Source organism: Gossypium arboreum, chromosome 12, assembly GCF_025698485.1.
Source record: "Gossypium arboreum isolate Shixiya-1 chromosome 12, ASM2569848v2, whole genome shotgun sequence".
NCBI lineage: Eukaryota > Viridiplantae > Streptophyta > Magnoliopsida > Malvales > Malvaceae > Gossypium > Gossypium arboreum.
In genome coordinates this window covers 111,821,827-111,839,038 of record NC_069081.1, presented here as the reverse complement: position 1 = coordinate 111,839,038, position 17,212 = coordinate 111,821,827, and the positions used below count along the sequence as shown (strand labels likewise).

Here is a 17,212-nt window from a genome sequence, read left to right as displayed (position 1 = left end):
AAGAACCAAGAATGGTTGAGCTTCCGCATCGGATAGTTGTTTGATTTAATTTCTCGCGTGGCGAGTCGCACCTTTCCCTGCATTTGTATTCTCCGTAGTACACAATGTCTGCGTGTCAAACCATTCTCACATTATATATCTTAATAAATTTTTCAATATGTTGGGAAAGATAGTTTACTTGTAGGCATGTAATGTTGTAAGGTTGAGTATTATCTTACTCGGCTCGCTCGGTTGGCGATTACTAGACCATCCACCGGGATGGACGATTTCATCCATTTCAAGATAAGAATAAACAACTCTTGACCGCTCTTCCAAGCCCTTCCCAAAAATACGCCCTTCATTGTTAGGTAATCCTCCCATGCACCAATGAATAACCCGTATCCTCCAATGAACTTTCTCTCGCTTCTTTGTAATTATCGCCATCTCTCGGATCTCTTCGGATCTCCTTCCACAAATATTTCGAAGTTCGCATCCCAATTTTCTTGTCAAATATATATACGGGGTATAATACATCATATCTCACGCGTTGATAAAATTAATACCAGATATAAAGATGTCCCGCTTCAAAATGAAATCAACGAAGGCCACGAATATGGCAATCCTTAAAGAAATGGTTGCCCTGTCATCACACAAAGTATCCTAGAAGCCGATGATCTTGCGGTTATAGAAAGTCGATTGTCACGGAGACTCTCAAAGCAACCGCTTATGCTCCTACCATTTTCCGTCTGCCTAGGAGCGGTGTTCTATACTTAATAACATGCCACCATAAAAACAAACACTTTTATATTTAATTCAATAAAGGACGGATCGTAGATGTCTAAACTCTACATTAACTTACCACTATATTGAGATTAGCACCCACAAAGTAACTACTCTCAAGAATTAGAGTGGCACTATCTACGGTTCCATATTGCTTGGCGGTGTGTCAAATGTCAAATTTGGCATGTTTTAGGATCTCCAACCAATGTAATGAAAGGCTTATTTCTTTCAATTCTAATTTCTCTTTGTAAGATCCAGGCCGATGGATATAATCACATCGTTTGCGTTCCTCGATGGAACGCTCTCGATGGCTTTGGTTATGGTATTGAATTCTCCACCCCACCTTGCATTACCTTTATGATTCTAGGTTCATCTCTTTGTACCAATTCGTGGTCCAAGGTTTTACCCTTTCCTTCATCGGCTTGATAATGCCGTTAAACCATGCTTCTACTTGGGATTTATCTGCGGGTATTGGTTGAGACACAACAATCGAGCAAAGAGGAGAATGCTTACACAAATTACTAAAGCATAAACTTCATCGCCTCGATTCTTTTTCCATCCATTTCCTTCTTTTTTTCCCGTTAATAGAAAGAGTAATAAGTTTATTTTCTTTGTTTATTGATTATTGTGGTTGTCTTTGAATTTAGGTGGCTCCAATTTATAAGATAAATTGGTAATAAAAAATATAAAAAAGTGAGCCTTGGAGGAATCCTCGCATTGCCACTCATTTATGTAGTTCTTGGTGCAAGAATTGCTACATTCGATCGAGCATTTCACGATACGATCACCATTAATGAGCATAAATTGATATAATTGTTGGAAAATACTGAAATTCAGACGTGAGACTTGCATGACCATTGAATAGTATTCCTAAGTGCAAAACCTAAACCGGTGAATTTAATGTAACGAATGGAAATATTTTATGTTGTCACCTTTATTTGTTGCCTAGTTAATACTTAATTGTTTATGTTAAGTTTATTACTAAATTATTTATTTATTAGGTTTATATAAATAAAGAAAATTTTGATTCTAAATAGAAATTTCCAATTAAGTTTTATCTTTCCTTTTCTTTCATTTATGAAAGGTGGAAAATTTTATTGATAGAATCTATGAAATACAATACCGAACATAAAATATCTCTAAAATACTAAGATTCTAAATAAAAATATCAACAATTTTATAAGGCAATTTCAAACAAGTTGTGATTATATAAAACATAGGAATAAATCTTAAAGTATATTACAGAATGATTTAAATTAAGCAAGAATTTATATTACTAAAAGAGAATCAAATAGTAATTAACAAAGTTAATATTTATATTACTTCTATACTTTGTGTTCGTGACTTTAGCAGTAATTTTGGCCCAAAATTCCATCATTAACTCCCGGTTCATCTTATATGCTCACATAACCTTTTTCTACCAATGGAATACAATAAAATCTATTAAAAAAAACTAAGTTAACTACTTAAACTGTAAAAGCATATATTATTACAAGATGGCTTGGTTTAGCTATTAAAAAAAGCTAAAATAATGTGAAAAGGGCTATAAATAACATTATAAATCATGGATTCGAACTTGAAGTCGTGTACCTGATCTATCGTAATTCGGTGTAACAGATTAAACTAATTTATGCACTTTAGGAGCTTGAAAGCAAGCATTTTAATTAGAATTTAATTATGTTTTTGCAAGATCTCCTAAATTTTATATAATGTACAAATCGAGCCTATTATTGACCTTAGTGGCCGAATGAGGCCAAAGGGGAAGCTAATAAACTGTGTAAGGGTGCATGAGACTATTAGAAGTCGTAATAAATAGATGCTAGTCACTATGTCACAACACGGAATGATCAGTGTCGTTACTTAGGGAGCAGAATAAAGAAATCACGAAACTACCTTCGTTGTTGCGACACAACATAAGGGTGTCGCGACATACCCTTAAAGATATCCCAAGAGGAGTGAATTGAATGCTTTATCGCGACACAGGTCCTGATGTGTCACAACATCACCTCTGGACGTAAAGTAGCACGACCGAGAGGTCATTTTGGCCTACATAATCAAACTTAAAGAATAGGAACGCAAATTAACCTAGGGTTAAGGTCGACGACCACCTGAAATCTATAAATAGGATCATTCTTCAAATGTTATGGACATCAATTCCTTTGTATAGTTTGATGCTTTTAATACCAGTTAAGATATTCTTTCTTTTAGGCTTTGAGATTTATTTTTAAATTGTTATTGCTTTATCTCGATAGATCGATTTGTAAAGACAATCAAACTTTGTGGATTCATATTAATCATTAATACAAATCGGGCATTTTCTTAAACTCTACACCTCAATTCATTTATCATTTTCTATATTTACATCTATTCCATATTGCTTAGAAAATCAGGAGGAACTAATCCCTTTATGGGGGATTAGCGAGTGGAGGTATGATTTGTTAGCTACTTTATAAGATTACTCAATAGATCAACTCTTCGGGAAAGGAAGAACCTAAACCAAAGGAAGTCATTAGGGCGGGAATGAACCTTGTAAATACTAAATAAATAATTAAAATACTGACTGACTGGTCAGAATCGTGGACCCAAATCTACTACTTCTGACACTACTGAAAACGGGCTATTACACAAATATACACTAATTATCCATTTATTTTCTAAAATACAAAAGTTTGTGAAATCATCTTGACTTATTGAATCAGTGAACTTGGATATATGATGGATATTATTACATAATTTTAACTTGATATGATGGAACTTTTTACAAAATGGCAAATATCAATATCATTACTATTAACAAAAATAATACTAAATTCTGCTTCTTATTGACATTTGGCTATTTGTTTAAATACAAGCCATAGCGAGGGAAAATAAAAGAAAATAAAATTGAAGGCTAGTTATTTCCACCCAGCAACGAGGTAGACGAGAGACTACTTCTAGCAAAGACTCGAGGATATGTTGCCCGCATGAATAAGTTGGGATAGAATGAATTAATTAGGTACTGTTGGAGGAGGAAACAACCATTTGGTACCTTCAATATAGTCAAGAACCAAGAATGGTTGAGCTTCCGCATCGGATAGTTGTTTAACGAATTTCTCTCGCGTAGCGGAGTCGCACCTTTCCCGTGCATTTGTATTCTCCGTAGTACACAAGATCTTTGCGTGTCAAACCATTCTCACATTATATATCTTAATAAATTTTTCAATATGTTGGGAAAGTTAGTTTACTTGTAGGCATGTAATGTTGTAAGGTTGAGTATTATCTTACTCGCCTCGTTCAAAGTTGGCGATTACTAGACCATCCACGGGATGGACGATTTCATCCATTTCAAGATAAGAATAAACAACTCTCGGACCGCTCTTCCAAGCCCTTCCCAAAATACATCCTTATTTGTTCGGTAATCCTCCCATGCACGAATGAATAACTCGTATCCTCCGATGAACTTTCTCTCTTGTCTTGTAATTATCGCCATCTCCGGATCTCCTTCGGATCTCCTTCCACAAATATTTTTGAGTTACGCATCCCAATTTTCTTGTCAAATATATATACGGGGTATAATACATCATATCTCACGCGTTGATAAAATTAATACCAGATATAAAGATGTCCCGCTTAGAAAATGAAATCAACGATTACCACGAATATGGCAATCCTTAAAGAAATGGTTGCCCTGTCATCACACAAAGTGTCCTCGAAGCCGATGATCTTGCGGTTATAGAAAGTCGATTGTCACGGAGACTCTCAAAGCAACCGCTTGTGCTCCTACCATTTTCCGTCTGCCTAGGAGCGGTGTTCTATCTTAATAACATACCACCATAAAACAAACACTTTTATATTTAATTCAATAAAGGACGGATCGTAGATGTCTAGACTCTACATTAACTTGCCACTATATTGAGATTAGCACCCACAAAGTAACTACTCTCGGTGATAAGAGTGGCACTATCTACGGTTCCATATTGCTTGGCGGTGCCGTCAAATGTCAAATTTGGCATGTTTTAGGATCTCCAACCAATGTAATGAAAGGCTTATTTCTTTCAATTCTAATTTTCTTTGTAAGATCCAGGCCGATGGATATAATCACACGTTATGCGTTCCACGATGGAACGCTCTCGATGGCTTTGGTTATGGTATTGAATTCTCCACCCCACCTTGCATCACCTTTATGATTCTAGGTTACATCTCACACTGTACCAATTCGTGGTCCAAGGTTTTACCCTTTCCTTCATCGGCTTGATAATGCCGTTAAACCATGCTTCTACTTGGGATTTATCTGCGGGTATTGGTTGAGACACAACAATCGAGCAAAGAGGAGAATGCTTACACAAATTACTAAAGCATAAACTTCATCGCCCTCGATTCTTTTTCCATCCATTTACTTCTTCTTTTTTCCTGTTAATAGAAAGAGTAATAAGTTTATTTTCTTTGTTTATTGATTATTGTGGTTGTTTTTGAATTCTAGGTGGCTCCAATTTATAAGATAAATTGGTAATAAAAAAATATAAAAAAAAGTGAGCCTTGGAGGAATCCTCGCATTGCCACTCATTTGCGTAGTTCTTGGTGCAAGAATTGCTACAGTTCAGACTGAGCATTTCACGGTCGATCACCATTAATGAGCATAAATTGGATATAATTGTTGCAAAATACGCGAAATTCAGACGTGAGACTTGCATTGTAACGCCCCAAAAATTGGGCCTAGAAGAGTTAGGCTTTGAGTCTGGGATTCGGATAGAAGAAAACCTGAATATTGAGAAGTTTTGAATATTACTAGTGTTTAAATATATATATTGATAAAATATTTATGTTAGTACTAATATTTTAATTTTTATGAAAATTATTATCATTATAATTATTAGATACAAATATATTTATACAATTATTGTTGTTAATTTAGTGTTTAAATTAACATATTATCAAAAAAATTTATTGTATCTATTTTCATTGATTTATGGAAATTATAATTATTATTATTAGGAAAAAATTTATATATATTATCGTATTTGAAATCTTCATTATTATGGTTATTATTATTATTATTATTTTAGTTTTTAAATAAATTTAGAAGTATTTAAAGTGTGGGAAAAATTAGGACCAAGACTCTAGCAAAAAATTATTATTTTTGCTTCTTTAGGGATCCGCCCGATGGTTAGGAGTGTTGGGCAGCAGAAAGGGCGAGGTTCGATACCAGCGTCATAAATTGGGTTTTTTTAGTATACAAAGTTGCGGTTGGAATAGGCCTTAAAGGAAGTTACGAATGAAGTTTGACACAAAGAGAGCACGTAGTGCGATGACAAGCAACGATGTGTGTGTTAAAGAGGTCGCGAGTTCGATTCCGTGCGTGAGCGAATCTGTTTTATTTTTAAAGTGGGCGAATCAAGGTAAGGTTTATAATTTATTATGACCATATATTAGCAAGGAAGGAAGCTGGTGCAATGGCGGCAAAGATGGGTGTGGACGCTAGGCGGACGGAGGTCCGGGGTTGAGTCGAGCGAAGGTATGTTTTAATGTTATATTTTAAAATGAACGGGACTTCAAGAGTAACCTTTAAGATAAAAGGTGACGGTATATTATTGAAAACAAATGCCGTCCAGTGGCTGCAGCGTCGGGCAACCTGGGGTCCTAGGTTCGATTAGCGCTATGCGCAAAAGGGTGATTCTTTTTCTTTGAACGTGCGTGGGAAGGACCGTATGGAATTGAAGCAGTACCAGTGCAGGAGGAGTGAGTGGGGGCTAGCGCTTTCAAGCGGTGGGAGTTTGAATTAAATTCAAACTTTGATTATGGCCATGAATTAAAGAGATAAGGAAGGAATTAAAATTGGAAAAGGATTTTATTTTATTCTAATCTTAATCTTATTTCTTCTTGCTCTTATTCTTTTCTATTTTTCCCAAAAGTGAACAATTTTCTCATTTTTTAATTATTTTCTTCCTTCTCTCATCTATTCCCTCTTTTCTTTTCTTTCTCCTCTTGCCAATTGTTCTTAAGCTAATCCTCTATTTTCTCTTTCGTTATTTCTTCCACAAACTCTCTACCTCTCATTCTTCCTCTCTTTCATTTATAGTAAAAGTTGAACCGATCATTCTTTTCATTGCTAACCGAATATCAACAAGTCAAATCAAGGAGTCAAAGGAAGTCGATTGCTTTATAAAGGTATACACTTGTTCTTTTTCTTTTTAGTCGATTCTTGTTATTTTAAAAGCCTTTCAACTCTTTTGTCAACACCCTTTTGGTCCATAACCACTTTTCTTGATGACCCAAAAGCCAAAAGCACAAAGACCCTTGGGTGACTTGGTGGCCGATTCGTAGGATCCTTGTGGTATGGGTTACGCTAGTGTATTAGAGTCATGACTACGTTGAATCGGAGTTAACACGGATTGAAACCGTTTGGGTAAGTGAACCTTGGTAAGTGCTCGTAGCTTTAATCAATTCAATATTAGGGAGTTTAAGAAAAGCGAAACCTCTCTAATTTAGGGAGATGGCGAATGTGGGTATAGGCCTTATGGGGTCTTCTTTTAACATTTTGTGGTTTATTTAGTGAAGGAGCAGCAAGGTGTAGTGTCGACTTGGAGTAGCTTGGATCACGGAGTAGTTAGACCTAGTCATCAATCGCGACAAAGGTAAGGTGCCTAAGGCCATTATGGATGGTGGCGAATGTGTAAGTGTTAATATTGGATAGCTCTTGATTTGGTTCAATTATTGCGAGCTGATCTATTTAACAAATGATTATAGGAGAAATCGTGTAGGAGATCTCGTCGAGGAATATCACAAATCAGGTGTGTAACGAACCCTTTCATAGCTTAAAGCGATAAAATGCCGAAAAGCCGAAATGCTGAAATTCTGGCACTTCGAGGACTTGTGAGCAAGCGAACGCTCACTAGTTAGTTAGAATGATGAGATGGTGATCGAGAATGATGGAAACGGTAAGAATGTGATTTTTGGCGTTCTTGGTAAGTTGGGCCTCGAGGGGCCGAAGTAGAGTCCATTGGGCTTTCGGGCCCATTTGGGTAAAAATTGGTAGAAAACAGAAATCTGTTATATGGCATGATAAGACTGTTAAAACCGTTATGGAATATAGGCTAAATGGGCCTAGATGACGAAATTGGCTAAGTAGGGCCCATTAGGGGTTTTAGGCCCAATAACTCGATTTCGCTAAAAATGGGCGTAATCCTTTGTTTGCACCCATGGATTGTTAGTAATCGTTAATGAACATGGAAACCCTAATTTTGGTAAAATTACGAGATTACCCTTATAATATGAAAATGACCGTTTTGCCCCTAGGTAAAAATGACCATTATACCCCTAGGGTTTATGTATGATTTTAATACATGGGATTTTGATAAATATGGTATGTATGAGATGCACATGACATGTATGATATACACATGATATGTATGATATGCACATGATGTAATCATAACTGCATTGGGTTGGGTTTTTATATGGATGGAGGAAGTGAAAAAGGGCTTATGCCCGTTATCAAAAGGGCTTATGCCCCGCTTATCAAAAGGGCTTATGCCCGCTTATAAAAGGGCTTATGCCCTGATTATTGAAAGGGCTTTTGCCCGATTATTAAAAAGAGGCTAGGCCTCGGTTATATGATAATGACTATCTTTGCCGATTGGAGAGTATGGCGGGGTGGGTCGAGTTAATCCCACATGGTGTGTTGGTTGGTACGGTGGAGAGTAGCGGATGGTGGGTTGAGTAGTCTCCCAAATGGGTTGCATTCTTTCATTGAAATTATATGTGATGTTGAAATGGGCCTAAGGGCCATACCGTTTCTGAAAGAAAGGCTTGCCCGATAATATGAAATATAAAAAGGCTTCGGCCCAGTGTTATGGAATATGAAACATGAAAAGGGCTATGGCCCAGTATATGTTGAGATTGGATTTGGGCTTAGACCCAACAGGCTGTTATTGTTTTTGGGCTCTGAAAGGGGCTTGTTGCACACTGAGTTTCCAAACTCACCCCCTTTCCTTAACCTTGCGGTGAGCCTTGATGTGGGGACTTGGTAGGAGAGGATTGAGTGGCCACGGTGATCATCTTTGGGCTTTTAAATAAGTGTTGGTTTTCATTTAATTTCCTTTAATTATTATTTATTTTTGGGTTGTAATAAGGCCAATTTTAACTTTCCTTTTATTTCTTTTCGGAATTATTTTAATTTTAATAACTTTAAAAAAATTGGTTAATAATTATTCAAATGGGCTAGACTTAGGACGTGTTTTCAAAATGATACTTGTTTTCAAAATATCTCAACACCACGATTAATCGATTTATCATAGACGTCCACTTAAACAAATTTAACTCGATATAACAAAGTGTGGCTATGGTTGTGGGCATGTCTAGGATTGGATCCAATTAAAGAGCTTGGTACTTAAGCGACCTTCATGGCTCACCTCCTCTGTCTCGAGATACCTACCGGTGCCCGCTTCCATACACTTTGTTAACTCAATAAAATGTATGGTTTTAAAACACTAAAACGGAACGTGGGTTTTCAACTCCAATGTAGCACGCCGATTCGGCCATAACGTCTGGGCCGGGTTTGGGGTGTTACATGCATGACCATTGAATAGTATTCCTAAGTGTAAAACCTAAACCGGGTGAATTTAATGTAATGAATGGAAATATTTTATGTTGTCACCTTTATTTGTTGCCTAGTTAATACTTAATTGTTTATGTTAAGTTTATTACTAAATTATTTATTTATTAGGTTTATATAAATAAAGAAAATTTTGATTCTAAATAGAAATTTCCAATTAAGTTTTATCTTTCCTTTTCTTTCATTTATGAAAGGTGGAAAAATTTTATTGATAGGATCTATGAAATACAATACCGAACATAAAATATCTCTAAAATACTAAGATTCTAAATAAAAATATCAACAATTTTATAAGGCAATTTCAAACAAGTTGTGATTATATAAAACATAGGGAATAAATCTTAAAGTATATTACAGAATGATTTAAATTAAGCAAGAATTTATATTACTAAAAGAGAATCAAATAGTAATTAACAAAGTTAATATTTATATTACTTTATACTTTGTGTTCGTGACTTTAGCGGTAATTTTGGCCCAAAATTCCATCATTAACTCCCGATTCATCTTATATGCTCACATAACCTTTTTCTAGCAATGGAATACAATAAAATCTATTAAAAAAAACTAAGTTAACTACTTAAACTGTAAAAGCATATATTATTACAAGATGGCTTGGTTTAGCTATTAAAAAAAGCTAAAATAATGTGAAAAGGGCTATAAATAACATTATAAATCATGGATTCGAACTTGAAGTCGTGTACCTGATCTATCGTAATTCGGTGTAACAGATTAAACTAATTTATGCACTTTAGGAGCTTGAAAGCAAGCATTTTAATTAGAATTTAATTATGTTTTTGCAAGATCTCCTAAATTTTATATAATGTACAAATCGAGCCTATTATTGACCATAGTGGCCGAATGAGGCCGAAGGGGAAGCTAATGAACTGTGTAAGGGTGCATGAGACTGTTAGAAGTCGTAATAAATAGATGCTAGTCACTATGTCACAACACGGAATGATCAGTGTCGTTACTTAGGGAGCAGAATAAAGAAATCACGAAACTACCTTCGTTGTTACGACACAACATAAGGGTGTCGCGACATACCCTTAAAGATATCCTAAGAGCAGTGAATTGAATGCTTCATCGCGACACAGGTCCTGATGTGTCACAACATCGCCTCTGGACGTAAAGTAGCACGACCGAGAGGTCATTTTGGCCTACATAATCAAACTTAAAGAATAGGAACGCCAATTAACCTAGGGTTAAGGTCGACGACCACCTGAAATCTATAAATAGGATCATTCTTCAAATGTTATGGACATCAATTCCTTTGTATAGTTTGATGCTTTTAATACCAGTTAAGATATTCTTTCTTTTAGGCTTTGAGATTTATTTTTAAATTGTTATTGCTTTATCTCGATAGATCTGATTTGTAAAGACAATCAAACTTTGTGGATTCATATTAATCATTAATACAAATCAGGCATTTTCTTAAACTCTACACCTCAATTCATTTATCATTTTCTATCTTTACATCTATTCCATACTGTTTAGAAAACTATGAGGAACTAATCCCTTTATGGGGGATTAGCGAGTGGAGGTATGGTTTGTTAGCTACTTTATAAGATTACTCAATAGATCAACTCTTCGGGAAAGGAAGAACCTAAACCAAAGGAAGTCATTAGGGCGGGAATGAACCTTGTAAATACTAAATAAATAATTAAAATACTGACTGACTGGTCAGAATCGTGGACCCAAATCTACTACTTCTGACACTACTGAAAACGGGCTATTACACAAATATACACTAATTATCCATTTATTTTCTAAAATACAAAAGTTTGTGAAATCATCTTGACTTATTGAATCGGTGAACTTGGATATATGATGGATATTATTACATAATTTTAACTTGATATGATGGAACTTTTTACAAAATGGCAAATATCAATATCATTACTATTAACAAAAATAATACTAAATTTCGCTTCTTATTGACATTTGGCTATTTGTTTAAATACAAGCCATAGCGAGGAAAATAAAAGAAAATAAAATTGAAGGCTAGTTATTTCCACCCAAAGAACGAGGTAGACGAGAGACTACTTCTAGCGAAGACCACGAGGATATGTTGCGGCATGAATAAGTTGGGATAGAATGAATTAATTAGGTATCGTTGGAGGAGGAAGCAACCATTTGGTACCTTCAACATAGTCAAGAACCAAGAATGGTTGAGCTTCGCATCGGATAGTTGTTTGACTAATTTCTCTCGCGTGAAGCGGAGTCGCACCTTTCCCGTGCATTTGTATTCTCCGTAGTACCACAGTCTTTGCGTGTCAAACCATTCTCACATTATATATCTTAATAAATTTTTCAATATGTTGGGAAAGTTAGTTTACTTGTAGGCATGTAATGTTGTAAAGGTTGAGTATTATCTTACTCGGCTCGTTCGGGTTGGCGATTACTAGACCATCCACGGGATGGGCGATTTCATCCATTTCGGTATAAGAATAAACAACTCTCGATTTGCTCTTCCAAGCCCTTCCCAAAAATACGTCCTTATTGTTAGGTAATCCTCCCATGCACGAATGAATAACCCGTATCCTCCGATGAACTTTCTCTCGCTTGTCTTTGTAATTATCGCCATCTCCGGATCTCCTTACGGATCTCCTTCCACAAATATTTCGAGTTACGCATCCCAATTTTCTTGTCAAATATATATACGGGGTATAATACATCATATCTCACGCGTTGATAAAATTAATACCGAGATATAAAGATGTCCCGCTTAGAAAATGAAATCAACGAAGGCCACGAATATGGCAATCCTTAAAGAAATGGTTGCCCCTGTCATCACACAAAGTGTCCGGAAGCCGATGATCTTGCGGTTATAGAAAGCCGACATTGTCAGGAGACTCTCAAAGCAACCGCTTGTGCTCCTACCATTTTCCGTCTGCCTAGGAGCGGTGTTCTATACAAATAACATGCCACCATAAAAACAAACACTTTTATATTTAATTCAATAAAGGACGGATCGTAGATGTCTAGACTCTACATTAACTTACCACTATATTGAGATTAGCACCCACAAAGTAACTACTCTCAGTAATAAGAGTGGCACTATCTACGGTTCCATATTGCTTGGCGGTACCGTCAAATGTCAAATTTGGCATGTTTTAGGATCTCCAACCAATGTAATGAAAGGCTTATTTCTTTCAATTCTAATTTTCTCTTTGTAAGATCCAGGCCCGATGGATATAATCACACGTTTGGCGTTCCCTGATGGAACGCTCTCGATGGCTTTGGTTATGGTATTGAATTCTCCACCCCCACCTTGCATCACCTTTATGATTCTAGGTTACGTCTCACTTTGTACCAATTCAGGGTCCAAGGTTTTACCCCTTTCCTTCACTGGCTTGATAATGCCGTTAAACCATGCTTCTACTTGGGATTTATCTGCGGGTATTGGTTGAGACACAACAATCGGAGCAAAGAGCAGAATGCTTACACAAATTACTAAAGCATAAACTTCATCGCCCTCGATTCTTTTTCCATCCATTTCCTTCTTCTTTTTTCCTGTTAATAGAAAGAGTAATAAGTTTATTTTCTTTGTTTATTGATTATTGTGGTTGTTTTTGAATTCTAGGTGGCTCCAATTTATAAGATAAATTGGTAATAAAAAAATATAAAAAAAAGTGAGCCTTGGAGGAATCCTCGCATTGCCACTCATTTGCGTAGTTCTTGGTGCAAGAATTGCTACAGTTCAGACTGAGCATTTCACGGTCGATCACCATTAATGAGCATAAATTGGATATAATTGTTGGAAAATACGCGAAATTCAGACGTGAGACTTGCATGACCATTGAATAGTATTCCTAGGTGCAAAACCTAAACCGGGTGAATTTAATGTAACGAATGGAAATATTTTGTGTTAAGTTTATTAGGAAATTATTTATTTATTAGGTTTATATAAATAAAGAAAATTTTGATTCTAAATAGAAATTTCCAATTAAGTTTTATCTTTCCTTTTCTTTCATTTATGAAAGGTGGAAAAATTTTATTGATAGGATCTATGAAATACAATACTAGAACATAAAATATCTCTAAAATACTAAGATTCTAAATAAAAATATCAACAATTTTATAAGGCAATTTCAAACAAGTTGTGATTATATAAAACATAGGAATAAATCTTAAAGTATATTACAGAAATGATTTAAATTAAGCAAGAATTTATATTACTAAAAGAGAATCAAATAGTAATTAACAAAGTTAATATTTATATTACTTCTATACTTTGTGTTCGTGACTTTAGCGTAATTTTGGCCCAAAATTCCATCATTAACTCGGTTCATCTTATATGCTCACATAACCTTTTTCTACCAATGGAATATAATAAAATCTATTAAAAAAACTAAGTTAACTACTTAAAGCGTAAAAGCATATATTATTACAAGATGGCTTGGTTTAGCTATTAAAAAAAGCTAAAATAATGTGAAAAGGGCTATAAATAACATTATAAATCATGGATTCGAACTTGAAGTTGTGTACCTGATCTATCGTAATTCGGTGTAACAGATTAAACTAATTTATGCACTTTAGGAGCTTGAAAGCAAGCATTTTAATTAGAATTTAATTATGTTTTTGCAAGATCTCCTAAATTTTATATAATGTACAAATCGAGCCTATTATTGACCTTAGTGGCCGAATGAGGCCAAATGGGAAGCTAATAAACTGTGTAAGGGTGCATGAGACTATTAGAAGTCGTAATAAATAGATGCTAGTCACTATGTCACAACACGGAATGACCAGTGTCGTTACTTAGGGAGCAAAATAAAGAAATCACGAAACTACCTTCGTTGTTGCGACACAACATAAGGGTGTCGCGACAGACCCTTAAAGATATCCCAAGAGGAGTGAATTGAATGCTTCATCGCGACACAGGTCCTGATGTGTCGCAACATCGCCTCTGGATGTAAAGTAACAAGATCGAGAGGTTATTTTGGTCTACATAATCAAACTTAAAGAATAGGAACGCCAATTAACCTAGGGTTAAGGTCGACGACCACCTGAAATCTATAAATAGGATCATTCTTCAAATGTTATGGACATCAATTCCTTTGTATAGTTTGATGCTTTTAATACCAGTTAAGATATTCTTTCTTTTAGGCTTTGAGATTTATTTTTAAATTGTTATTGCTTTATCTCGATAGATCTGATTTGTAAAGACAATCAAACTTTGTGGATTCATATTAATCATTAATACAAATCAGGCATTTTCTTAAACTCTACACCTCAATTCATTTATCATTTTCTATCTTTACATCTATTCCATACTGTTTAGAAAACCATGAGGAACTAATCCCTTTATGGGGGATTAGCGAGTGGAGGTATGGATTGTTAGCTACTTTATAAGATTACTCAATCGATCAACTCTTCGGGAAAGGAAGAACCTAAACCAAAGGAAGTCATTAGGGCGGGAATGAACCTTGTAAATACTAAATAAATAATTAAAATACTGACTGACTGGTCAGAATCGTGGACCCAAATCTACTACTTCTGACACTACTGAAAATGAGCTATTACACAAATATACACTAATTATCCATTTATTTTCTAAAATACAAAAGTTTGTGAAATCATCTTGACTTATTGAATCAGTGAACTTGGATATATGATGGATATTATTACATAATTTTAACTTGATATGATGGAACTTTTTACAAAATGGCAAATATCAATATCATTACTATTAACAAAAATAATACTAAATTCTGCTTCTTATTGACATTTGGCTATTTGTTTAAATACAAGCCATAGCGAGGGAAAATAAAAGAAAATAAAATTGAAGGCTAGTTATTTCCACCCAGCAACGAGGTAAACGAGAGACTACTTCTAGCAGTACCCTGAGGATATGTTGCCCGCATGAATAAGTTTGGATAGAATGAATTAATTAGGTACTGTTGGAGGAGGAAGCAACCATTTGGTACCTTCAACATAGTCAAGAACCAAGAATGGTTGAGCTTCGCATCGGATAGTTGTTTGATTAATTTCTCTCGCGTGGCGAGTCGGACCTTTCCGTGCATTTGTATTCTCCGTAGTACAAGGTCTTTGCGTGTCAAACCATTCTCACATTATATATCTTAATAAATTTTTCAATATGTTGGGAAAGTTAGTTTACTTGTAGGCATGTAATGTTGTAAGGTTGAGTATTATCTTACTCGGCTCGTTCAAAGTTGGCGATTACTAGACCATCCACGGGATGGACGATTTCATCCATTTCAATATAAGAATAAACAACTCTCGACCGCTCTTCCAAGCCCTTCCCAAAAATCGCCCTTCATTGTTCGGTAATCCTCCCATGCACCAATGAATAACCCGTATCCTCCGATGAACTTTCTCTCGCTTGTCTTTGTAAGTTACCGCCATTTATGGATCTCCTTCGGATCTCCTTCCACAAATATTTCTGAGTTCAGTATCCCAATTTTCTTGTCAAATATATATACGGGGTATAATACATCATATCTCACGTGTTGATAAAATTAATACCAGATATAAAGATGTCTCGCTTAGAAAATGAAATCAACGATTACTACGAATATGGCAATCCTTAAACAAATGGTTGCCACGGTCATCACACAAAGTGTCCCGAAGCCGATGATCTTGCGGTTATAGAAAGCCGACATTGTCAGGAGACTCTCAAAGCAACCGCTTGTGCTCCTACCATTTTCCGTCGGCCTAGGAGCGGTGTTCTATACGAATAACATGCCACCATAAAAACAAACACTTTTATATTTAATTCAATAAAGGACGGATCCTGAATGTCTAAACTCTACATTAACTTACCACTATATTGAGACTAGCACCCACAAAGTAACTACTCTCAATAATAAGAGTGGCACTATCTACGGTTCCGTATTGCTTGGCGGTGCCGTCAAATGTCAAATTTGGCATGTTTTAGGATCTCCAACCAGTAATGAAAGGCTTATTTCTTTCAATTCTAATTTTCTCTTTGTAAGATCCAGTTCGATGGATATAATCACACGTTTGGCGTTCTCGATGGAACGCTCTCGATAACTTTGGTTATGGTATTGAATTATCCACCCCACCTTGCATCACCTTTATGATTCTAGGTTCGTCTCACTTGAACCAATTCAGGTCCAAGGTTTTACCCTTTCCTTCACCGGCTTGATAATGCCGTTAAACCATGCTTCTAATTGGGATTTATCTGCGGGTATTGGTTGGGACACAACAATCGGAGCAAAGAGGAGAATGCTTACACAAATTACTAAAGCATAAACTTCATCGCCCTCGATTCTTTTTCCATCCATTTCCTTCTTCTTTTTTCCTGTTAATAGAAAGAGTAATAAGTTTATTTTCTTCCTTTATTGATTACAGAGGTTGTCTTTGAATTCTAGGTGGCTCCAATTTATAAGATAAATTCGTGATAAAAAAATATAAAAAAAAAGTGAGCCTTGGAGGATTCCTCGCATCGCCACTCATTCGCGTAGTTCTTGGGGCAAGAATTGCTACAGTTCAAACTGAGCATTTCACGGTCGATCACCATTAATGAGCATAAATTGGATACAATTGTTGCGAAGTACACAAAATTCAGACGTGAGACATGCATGACCATTGAACAGTATTCCCAAGTGCAAAACCTAAACTGGGCGAATTTAATGTAACGAATGGAAATATTTTATGTTGTCACCTTTATTTGTTGCCCTGTTAATACTTATTTGTTTTTTTAAATTTATTACTAAATTATTTATTTATTAGGTTTATATAAATAAAGAAAATTTTGTTTCTAAATAGAAATTTCCAATTAAGTTTTATCTTTCCTTTTCTTTCATTCATGAAAGGTGGAAATATTTTATTGATAGAATCTATGAAATACAATACCGAACATAAAATATCTATAAAATA

General features: G+C 35.4%; 1 pseudogene; it reads right to left on the bottom strand.

The window, feature by feature from the left end:
• Nucleotides 1-11,722: 11,722 nt before the first annotated feature.
• Nucleotides 11,723-12,945, bottom strand: LOC108474911 (pectinesterase PPME1-like; annotated as a pseudogene).
• Between the last annotated feature and the right edge of the window lie 4,267 nt (nucleotides 12,946-17,212).